The sequence below is a fragment of the Spinacia oleracea genome, chromosome 3 (genome assembly GCF_020520425.1).
Source record: "Spinacia oleracea cultivar Varoflay chromosome 3, BTI_SOV_V1, whole genome shotgun sequence".
NCBI classification, from domain to species: domain Eukaryota; kingdom Viridiplantae; phylum Streptophyta; class Magnoliopsida; order Caryophyllales; family Amaranthaceae; genus Spinacia; species Spinacia oleracea.
In genome coordinates, this window is record NC_079489.1 from 124,130,759 (window position 1) to 124,140,998 (window position 10,240).

At 36.1% G+C, this 10,240-nt stretch overlaps 1 long non-coding RNA gene across 1 annotated transcript; it reads left to right on the forward strand.

Annotated features, from left to right (window-relative positions):
- Positions 1-8,004: 8,004 nt before the first annotated feature.
- LOC130469358 (uncharacterized) lies at positions 8,005-9,964 on the forward strand. The gene is made up of 3 exons (XR_008929850.1): positions 8,005-8,210; positions 8,302-9,339; positions 9,431-9,964. It is a non-coding gene; the product is annotated as an uncharacterized lncRNA (long non-coding RNA).
- The last annotated feature ends 276 nt before the right edge of the window (positions 9,965-10,240 follow it).

Sequence of the window (10,240 nt, forward strand, 5' to 3'; positions counted from 1 at the left end):
AAGCCCAGCGCGCGCCAAGGCCACGGATGCGTGGGCCTTGCTGCGTGGGCTGCAGCTCGCACGCATGGGCAGTCCTTGTGACTGCCGTGTGTGTGTGAGTTTGTGCTCATGCGTGATTCCTGAATCTGCAAGAGTCAGTGTATGATTAAATGTCTATTCCTAATTGGATAAATTAATTAAATAGAATTCATGTAGGATTCTAATTCCAATTAATTCGCATCCTACTAGGATTACGATTCCTTTTCCATAACTCTATAAATAAAGGCCTAGGGGTCATAATTTACATACGAGTTTCAAAGTATTCAAAAGTGAGTTTTTGAGAGAAAATTAAAACACATCTTGCTCATAAAAGTGCCGAATTTTCTAGTACCTTAAGGGCGATTCTAGTTGGTCAATCTTAAGGCGGATCCGGACGTGCTGTGGACTATCTACGGAGGGACGACATTTGGAGTCCTAAAAGACTTGTTCTTGTTCGGTTCGGGCGCAGCTAGGGAGGGCACGCAACAAAGAGTATGCATCTAATTATGCTATATGATTATGTGTAAATAATATGTTTCCTGGGTTAATGGTTGTTTCCGCATGATTTATGTAATGTCATATGTATCATAACCTTACAGGGCCATACTAGATCACCTTTATCTTATGCATGCTTTAAGTTATTTATTGCTTTAAATATGTCTTAATTATGCATAAGATTATGGCTTGATTATGTTGCATGATTAAGGATTTTAGTTCACTTAAAATCTAACCAACATAGTAAGAGCCTTAAGTTCCAAACTTAAAAATTGAGTTAAAAGGTGCCATGCCAAAATATACACTTGCTTGGATATCCTTTACATCAATCTAGTAATAGTTTTCGCTCAGCGAGGTGTTACTTATTGGTCCTAAAGGGGCAAGGTACACAAATAATTGTGAGTACATGTTAGTTTTGGTGAAACTCAACGATATAAGTAAGGAGTCCTTTTATGTCGTGGCAAAATCGATAGGTTTACCTAATAAGTTCTTAGACGTACCTATCAACCAAGAATAGTTTCTAGACTATTAGCAAAAGGCTTTTGCTTACCTAAAATGTTTTAGAATTGAGTCGACAAACTGTGCTTAATTCTTCAATGGTTTTAGGGTCTTGGAATCATTTTATTCACACCTGCCGGAACAATAAATTCGAATAAAATGCTAATAACTTGTTGAAATTGCATGATTGCTTTAATTTTCAAGTTATTACTCATGATAAATGTTTAGACTTTGCATGCTTCAATGTATGTTTTAATTATTGTTTATAATTAAAAATCTTGCACTGCAATAAATCCTTTTAGAAAGGTAACAGTAAATTTCCTCGATTGGTAGTGAATTCAAGAACGATTCACGGAAATGAGAGAAAATGAGCAATTTAAAATGTACGTTTCTTTTCGCGACTTTTATGGTTGTTTTCGAATATCAAAATCGAATGGCAAACCAATTGGTGCTTGTGAATTCAAAATACAATATAGTTTTGAGATCATAAAGCATTGAGTTTAAACGCTCAGCTTTACCAATGGTTAACAACCTAAAATCTTTTTTCCATTTAATTCTCGAATGAGTCTAGTCCCTTGACATTCGAATAGATCGATGCTTAGAGAACTTTAGAAGCTTCTGGTAAGATCATCTAGTTGAAACAGAATATTCAACATAAATAAAATGGTAAGAACTCTGTTGGAATGACATCGGACATGTCTAACAAAGTATAAAAGTCAACACTATAGAATTCAATTCTTAAGACTATAAGAAAGGGTACAAGAAATAGGAAAAACAAGGAACAAATGAAAGGAATTTACGATTCCGTTTCTACCTATAAGTTTATGTTTAAAGAAAAGTGACCTAGCAATCAAACTTCCTTGGTATCATATACCGCTTGAGGTTCTTACTTCGGTAATAACTCAAACAATGGAAGCTAGGCTACACTAATGACCTACAAGTGGGAAATGAAGCATGGCAATGCTACATTAATTGTAGGGTCATCTAAGTTTGTTTTAAGTCCTTTCAAAGGCTGGAACTTAATGGCTATTTTGTTCCATAATCAGCATACCTAAATTTCTGCTTCAAACACAGAAAGACTCACATTCAAGAAAAACAAAAACAATGTTTGCTTGTTTATTTGAATGAAATGGTCAATTACAGGTTGAGTCAATATGCTTGATTAAAACAAACAACTCTTTAAAGAACTTTACTAGGTTCAAATCAACCCCTTGATTTGAGTTCCACTAATCTTTGGCATTGTTGCTTAGACCATATCAACAAGTTAACATTCATAAGCTCTATTTTGATGGACTTTTGAAAGTTGATTGATTTCTAGATCATTTTAAGACAACTAGTCTTACTTGTTGAAAGTAACAAAAGATATGAACTATTGTTAGAACTCCTAGACAATAGAGTTCAAAGCTAAAGAAAGATTTTATGACTTTATTATTTCACATGGATTTGAGTGAATATAGGTTTATTTACTCAAATGTGATATAAGTTGAATCTGTTTGGCTAGTTCAAAGATTCAGAAGTATAAAATCCACTTGGCAAGAAATCATAAAGATCTAGGTTAGATGATGTTGATGATTACTTGAGACCAAATATGATCATCAATGTTTGTGTGTTGTAATTTCACAATCTAGGTCCATAAGATATGGCATATCTTAGTTGGAATAATCGAAGTCAATTAGTACTTGATTCGATCAATGATGGATCATAAAGACTTTTCCTATAATTTCTAAAACAAAATGCTCAACTACCACCAAACTAAACCAAATTCGTCAAAGCTATTGAAAAGTAATTTCAGAATAACTTTTCATAAAATATATCTAGAGAGTTGCAAAACTCAGTGGGAGCTTAGTGTTTGTCATTCGACAAACTAAGGCTCAAGTATAGATATATGTTTCAAGGGTATTGTTTCTACCACGAATTTTTGAGAACATAATGTTTGTTTGCTCGAAATGATGTCCTTTTGGAGATTCGTTTCCAAAATGACAAGTGGGAGAAAATAGACCTCGAAAGTCTTCGAGGCGAACAACAAACATAAACGGACATTCCGGAGGCTTTTCGAAGTGCTTCAGAAAACCCGAACTTATTCTTTAAGGACTTTAGAAGTGGCTTTAAAGAATAGACTTCTCTTAGAAGACTTTACAAGTGCTTCAAGGAGAACAGAATATTCAAAGGACTTTCAAGTGGCTATTGATATTCTGTTGTTTGATGTTCTATACCCAAGTAGGCATAGAGTTCAAATCACTGAAACTATGAGATTCTTCTATAGTGAAGAAACATGGAGTTCAGGTCACTGAAACTATGCAATTCTTCTATTAGATAGTGAAGAAACCTACAACTTACAGTCAAACTATTATCATGTAGATTAATGAGTTTGTGACCTGTAAGAAAGCTATGACGAAACCCAGATTCCCTAAAATGGTTAGAGGCCATATATAGACTCAAATGTTTTAAATGGTTAGAGGCCATAAAACATACTCAATGTTTTGATGACAAAATTGAAATTTTGTTGATTTGCAAGAATAGTTTCACACCTATTGGTTGCAAGGATAAAAACCATCAAACCTGAAATTGTGTTCACACACTAAGCTAGATTAGTTGCTAAAGGTTACAAGCAAATTCACGGCGTGGATTGTGTTGAAACCTCATGCATAATCATAATGCTCAAGTCTATAAATCAAGCAATGATTGCATATTGGTACATACGGCAATTGGATGACAAAACAAATTCCTCAATAAAATGTTGGAATAAACTATGTACAGGGTATGTCATAGGATTTGTGGATTCAAATAAATGCTTGAAAAGGAATGCTAGCTTATGAAATCTAAGTACAGATTTAAGCAAGCAATTGGGAATTGGAACTGTATTTTAGTGAAACTAATAAGTATTTTAGTTTCATAAAACGTACATAATTCTTATAGATATATAAGAAGTTTAGTGGGAGTACGTAAAACTTAATTGGTCCTGTGTGTATCACACACATATCTCTCTATTGTGAAATAACATTCAAATGCTAATGACTTAGATTTGAAATTATTCATCAATGGTGGACCATGGCGAAACTTAGTACATACTGGGTATTAAGATCTATTTACAAAGATCTTATAATATTGTTTTGAATTAAGTAATGACATTTACTAAATCAAACACGAAAGTCTCCATTGGAGACATTTGACCCATATGAATAAATCTAAGTAAAGAATGTTTGAACTATGTATAAGCATTTACTAAAGTTAAACATCAAAGGATCTAAGTAAGATTCTTAACCTATATTATATGTCAAAGAATTTAGCTGGATTTAGTATCTACTGAAACTAGATGAGCTAAAGTTACATGAATAGAATTCAATTGAGAATTATTCCGCAAAAGAATTTATCATGAATGATATAATATGAGGATCGCCAAAAACGTATCGTATGACTTTAGGCATGACGAACATATACCAATCTCTATTGATCTAAGTGAAGATCAACTAGATTGAGATCAAGAATACTTATGGTACTTGAAAAGGTACATAGGAATAGTTCTTGATTCAAGGAAATAAAGATATGCTAAATATTGATGCTACACGCAGAAACACTGGCAAAAGGATCAAGCAAGATCCCTTTGGAGTTAATCATTGGCAAGGACGAGCTATAGAGCATCGTGTTTTGAAATGGCAACATGGATTGGAGACCATGAGTTGTTGCGTGGGAAATTAAATATTAATTTCTATGTTCTAAGATACAGATGGAAAGTCTTCCACATATCTGTGAACTGCTTGGATAAGTAAATCCAAACAAAGCATCACTAGCAACCTATACAGTTGAAGTAAAAGTAATTATTGCCTAAGAAACAATAAAATAGGGTTGTTTAAAGTTCTTCACTGAACTTGGGTAGATCACCTATCTGCTGGCTTGATGGTTCTTCATTGAAAAATGCGTAGAACCACTCTTGAAGCAAGAAAAACGTCTGCTAACTTGATGGTTCTTCATTGCAAAATGAGTAAAACCACCATCGAAGTAAGAAAGACTAGATCACATAATAAACAAACTCGAAAAGATCTTATCATCATATCTCGAAGAACATTCGATGAAAAGGATATTAAGATTGGCAAAGCATGATAACTAAACCTATGCAACAAGTGAGAAGCAACACTCACGTTGTAGCACTGGAAATCAAGCATAGCTTTGAATTCCATGAATTGTTTTAGAAGATGGGTTTGAGGCCCATGGTTATAAAACATTGGAATTGAACATTTATCATATATGAAATGTATTTTCATATTCCATTTAATCTTGGTTTAGTATTAAATGATGAGTCCCTTCAAATTTGACGATATATTCAAGATAGACTGTCAGGACCAGTCCTGTGACTAAGAAATGTCTATCAAGTGAACTTGAATGTCAAAGGTTGAAAATGGTCCCTAGTCGGAGTTTTCTATAAAATTGGACGCATAGAAAACGTTAGACGATTAGAATGCAAGATGACTAGTAGTTCTGTTTCTTGAACTATGTGGACATGGCAATGTCATAATCATTTGCATAGATACTTACTTTGGGAAGACTAGTATCGGACAAGACCTATGAAACTTTACTGTAAGAGATGAAAATCTGTCATAAGTAAATTTCATTAAAATTATTAGACACTAAATCCTCAATACCTGAGTGATTTGAGATTACTTGTTTGAGAACTGGTTGCTTTGACGTTGACCAACCGTCGCACCGTAAAAGGAGGCTATAAAGGCAACGCTCAGGTAATCACCTATCAAACGAAGTCTAATCTCAAGATTGCAAGATTGGGATTTTCCTCCCATAAATCGGGATGAGATGCTTAAAAGTTGTACAAGGCCACTCGGAGAGCTAGAAACTGTGAAATGCATGGCCGTGCTCGGATGAATCATAGGCTATGATTATCTGTTTATTTGATCAGTTGAACTCTGAAACCGAGGAACACCTCTGGACATAATAAGGATGACAACTCTTACCTTATGTTCAAGAGCAAGCATCGAGTGACAAAGGAATTAGGAAATGCACACTTGTCCCTAAGGACAAGTCGGAGACTGAAGGAAATAATGCCCTTGGTCCAAGTATGCATTCTATGTTAAGTCTAATAAATGCGGTTCAGTATTAATTAACAAGTTAATAATTCAGTGAGATCAAGTGAGCTGAATGCCTAGCTAGAGGCCGCTTCAGTTCAAGTGGAATTAATGATATTAATCCACATCTTACTCTTGACTGAACCCGTAGGGTCACACAAATAGTACGTAAACGGATCAAGTATTTAATGGCATTAGATACTCCATCTATGGATATTCGGAATCGACGGATCTTGGTTTCAGTGGGAGCTGAGATCGTCACAGGCAAGAAATGAATACTCCGGAAACGATGATATTGCCGGAAACGGAAATATGGATCGTATCGGAAATATAAATATTATCCAAGTCGTAGATGTTGCCGGAAACGGAAACATGGTACGTATCGGAAAATATTATCGGAAATGGAAATATTGCCAGAATCGGAAATATTGCCGGAAACGGAAATATTGTCAGAATCGGAAATATTATCGGAATCGGAAAATAATTCCGGAAACGGAAATATTAAATATTTGTTCGAAACGGAAATTGATTCCGGAATCGGAAATATTAAATATTGTTCGTATCGGAAATGAATTCCGGAATCGGGAATTTAATCGGAAGCGTATCGTACGAATTAGCATCGGACGAGGCCCGCTAGACGAAGGCCCAGCACGAAGCCAGGCCGTCGCCCAGCGAGCCAACGCACACCAGCGCACGCCAAGCCTCGACCAGGCCCAGCGCAAGGCCAGGCCCAGCCAAGGCCTTGGGCGCGCGCGCGCGGAGCGCAGCAATGGGCCGAGCGTTGTGCGCCTAGCGTGGGCCGCAAGGCTTGCGCGGGTGTACGGTGCTCGTGCATTGCTTGTGCGGGAATCCTGAAGCAATCAGGATTCGAAGTGTGATTAAATCCTAAAACTATTAGATAATGATTATTTAATTAGAGTCCTAGTAGGGTTATAATTAAATAAATTAGTATCCTAATAGGATTCCAAAACCCTTTCCATAACTCTATAAATACGTGACTAGGGTCACATATTTTAAAAGATTATTCAAGTATTCAAAGTGAGTTTTTGAGAGAAAATTCAGACACATTTCTTACCTAAGAGTGCCGAAAATCTTTAGTACCTTAAGGGCGATTCTAGTTGGTCAATCTTAAGGCGGATCCGGACGTGCTGTGGACTATCTACGGAGGGACGACACTTGGAGTCCTAAAGACTTGTTCTTGTTCGGTTCGGGCGCAGCTAGGGAAGGCACGCAACAAAGAGTATGCATCTAAACTATGCTATATGATTATGTGTAAATAATATGTATTCCTGGCTAAATGGTTTTTCCGTATGATTTATGAATTGTCATATGTATCATAACCTAACACAATTATGGTTGTTATTAATGTAATTCCTATTATGTATTATGTGTTGTTTATGATGGGAGTGATACTTCATAAAATTGAAAGGCCTAGATATAGCAAGAGTGAGAAGAAACGTCTTAGGCTAAAGAAATGAATACATTAATTAAGTATAGTGATGTAGTTTGCAAGAGTGAACTTCGGGTAAATAGAAGAACTTTTGGTGTGATTTGTGAGATGGCAAGAGATATTGGAGGATTGACGGAAAGTCGAAACATGTCAATAGAAGAAATAGTAGCCATGTTTTTGTTCACTTTGGCTCATCATATAAAAAATAGGACAGTGGGAAATATTTTTTTTCGAAGTGGAGAAAGTGTTAGTCGAAACTTTCATCGATGTCTACTTGCTATTCTAAAGTTACATGATCATCTACTTAAAAAGCCGACACCTACAACGGAAGATTGCGAGGATGGGCGGTGGAAATACTTTAAGGTATTATAATGTCTTACTTGTTCATTACTAATAAAATCAACCAAAATATATTTATGTCAAACTTATATATTACTTTGTTATTTTGTAGAATTGTTTAGGACCCTTAGACGGCACATATGTTAGTGTTCATGTCCCAAATGAGGATAGACCAAGGTATCGGACAAGGAAAGGTTCTATTGCCATGAATGTACTAGGTGTGTGTAATCCTAATATGGAATTTATATATGTGCAACCTGGTTGGGAAGGATCTGCTCATGATGGTCGTGTCCTTCGAGATGCCATTAGTAGGCCTCATGGTTTAAAAGTTCCTCAAGGTAAATAATGTAATAGAACCATGGAGTTTTTATGCAAGTATTCTATATGAATAAATTAATGACTACTTTTTATTATTTGTCAAATATAAAGGTTCCTATTATTTGGTTGATCGCATATACAAATTGTGAGGGTTTCTTAGCGCCATATAGAGGCCATCGATATCACCTGAAAGAGTGGGGAGATCGACTTCCAATTAGCGCTGAAGAGTATTTCAACATGAAACATTCCAAAGCTAGAAATGTAATTGAAAGATTCTTTGGATTATTGAAAGGAAGATGGGGTATTCTAAGATCCCCATCTTTCTTCCCAATACGTACTCAAGGACGTATAGTTCAAGCGTGTGTCCTATTACATAACGTGATTCGAAAGTATATGTCAACCGATTACACTACATATTTTGATTCCGAGAATGAAGAAGAAAGTGATGACGAGGACAGTGATGAGGAAGTGGAATATATTACTGTTATTGCAACATCCGATGCTTGGACTAATTATCGAAACACTTTAGCACAAATTTTGTTTAATAACCGGAGAGCTAGATGTATTGCAAACACATGAGTGTTTATTTATACTTTCAGTTTTTCACAAGAATGTTGTTTATTTATCTTTATTTAATGGTGTATTTTTATTAAAAGAATTATTTCTATGTCTTGTTTGTGACACAAGAGCGACATTTTATTATTTAATTAGGTTGATTGGATCTAATTATATAAATTTTAATTAGCAAATCTAATTATTTAAAGTATTTTGTTTTGCATGTGGATATAAAAACTGTACAGGATGGATATTGGTCAAATTTCTCAAGGAGGAAGAGGAAAAAATAAACGTTCATGGACAAAAGCTGAAGAAGAAGTTCTAATTAATAGCCTATTGGAGATGAGTACAGACCCGTCTTGGAAAGCTGATGGAAGTTTTAAGAGTGGCTTTAAAAATAAGTTGGAAGAGAAATTGAATGATAAATTTCCCGGATGTGGTCTCAAAGCCGTTCCTCACATCGAGTCAAAAATCAAATGGTTTAGGGACAAATATAATGTGCTATCAGAAATGTTTCGTACTTCATGATTTTCGTGGGATGAAGAGAAAAAAATAATACTATGTGAGAGACAATCTTATGATGATTTTTGTAAGGTAAATAATACTTCTCACCCCCTCTTTCTCACTTTTTGTAAGCCATTAGTTTAAGATAAATAATCTATTTTTTAATATATTTTAATTGCAGCAACACAAAAATGCTCAAGGGTTATGGAATGTTCCATTTCCTTTCTTTGACCAATTAACTATTTATGGATGTGATCGAGCTACAGGGGCTAATTCCGAAACTTTTGTACAAGCTGTGGGTAATCAAAAAAATGAGACTATTAACTTGGATAAGGATCAAACTGATGAAGATGATGACATTGAGGATACCGAGTCAGTGAATCAATCAAATCAATCAACTCCAGGTGAACCTTCTTCAAAGAGATCAAAGAAGGAGAAGACTCCAAAAGGAAAACTGAGGAAGAGAAAGTTACCAGAGGTTGTAGTTTTAACTTCTTCTTTTAACAATATGTGAATTTCTCGAACAGTGTCCGTGCGATCGAACGGAATTTATGTGCGTTCGCACGGGTCAGCAAAGTTGCCTCCAAAGTCAAGCAGGTTCGTGTGCTCGTGCCCCAGAAGTGTGTGTTCGCACAAATTTGGAAAATCGATGCAGGAACTATGAGTGATTTTGTGCGATCGCACCACAGAGGAGCCCGCTCGCACGGAATTTCAGTGGGCTCGCACTGAATTCCTGTGCGAGCACATGAGGATTTTATGAGATTTAGCCAAGTTACAGCCGTGCGATCGCACGGTTGTTGGGCACGTTCGCACGGCACGAAGGAGAAGAATCGTCGCAGGGCCCGTTCGCATTGATGCACAGCACGATCGCACCGATGCGATCGCACCTGGGTCTGCCCGATCGCACGGCTGCGCGGGATCCCCTTTTCGAGTTTAAACTTCTCATTTTTTGGGGATTGTATAAATAGAATTTCGTAGCATTGTTTCATTC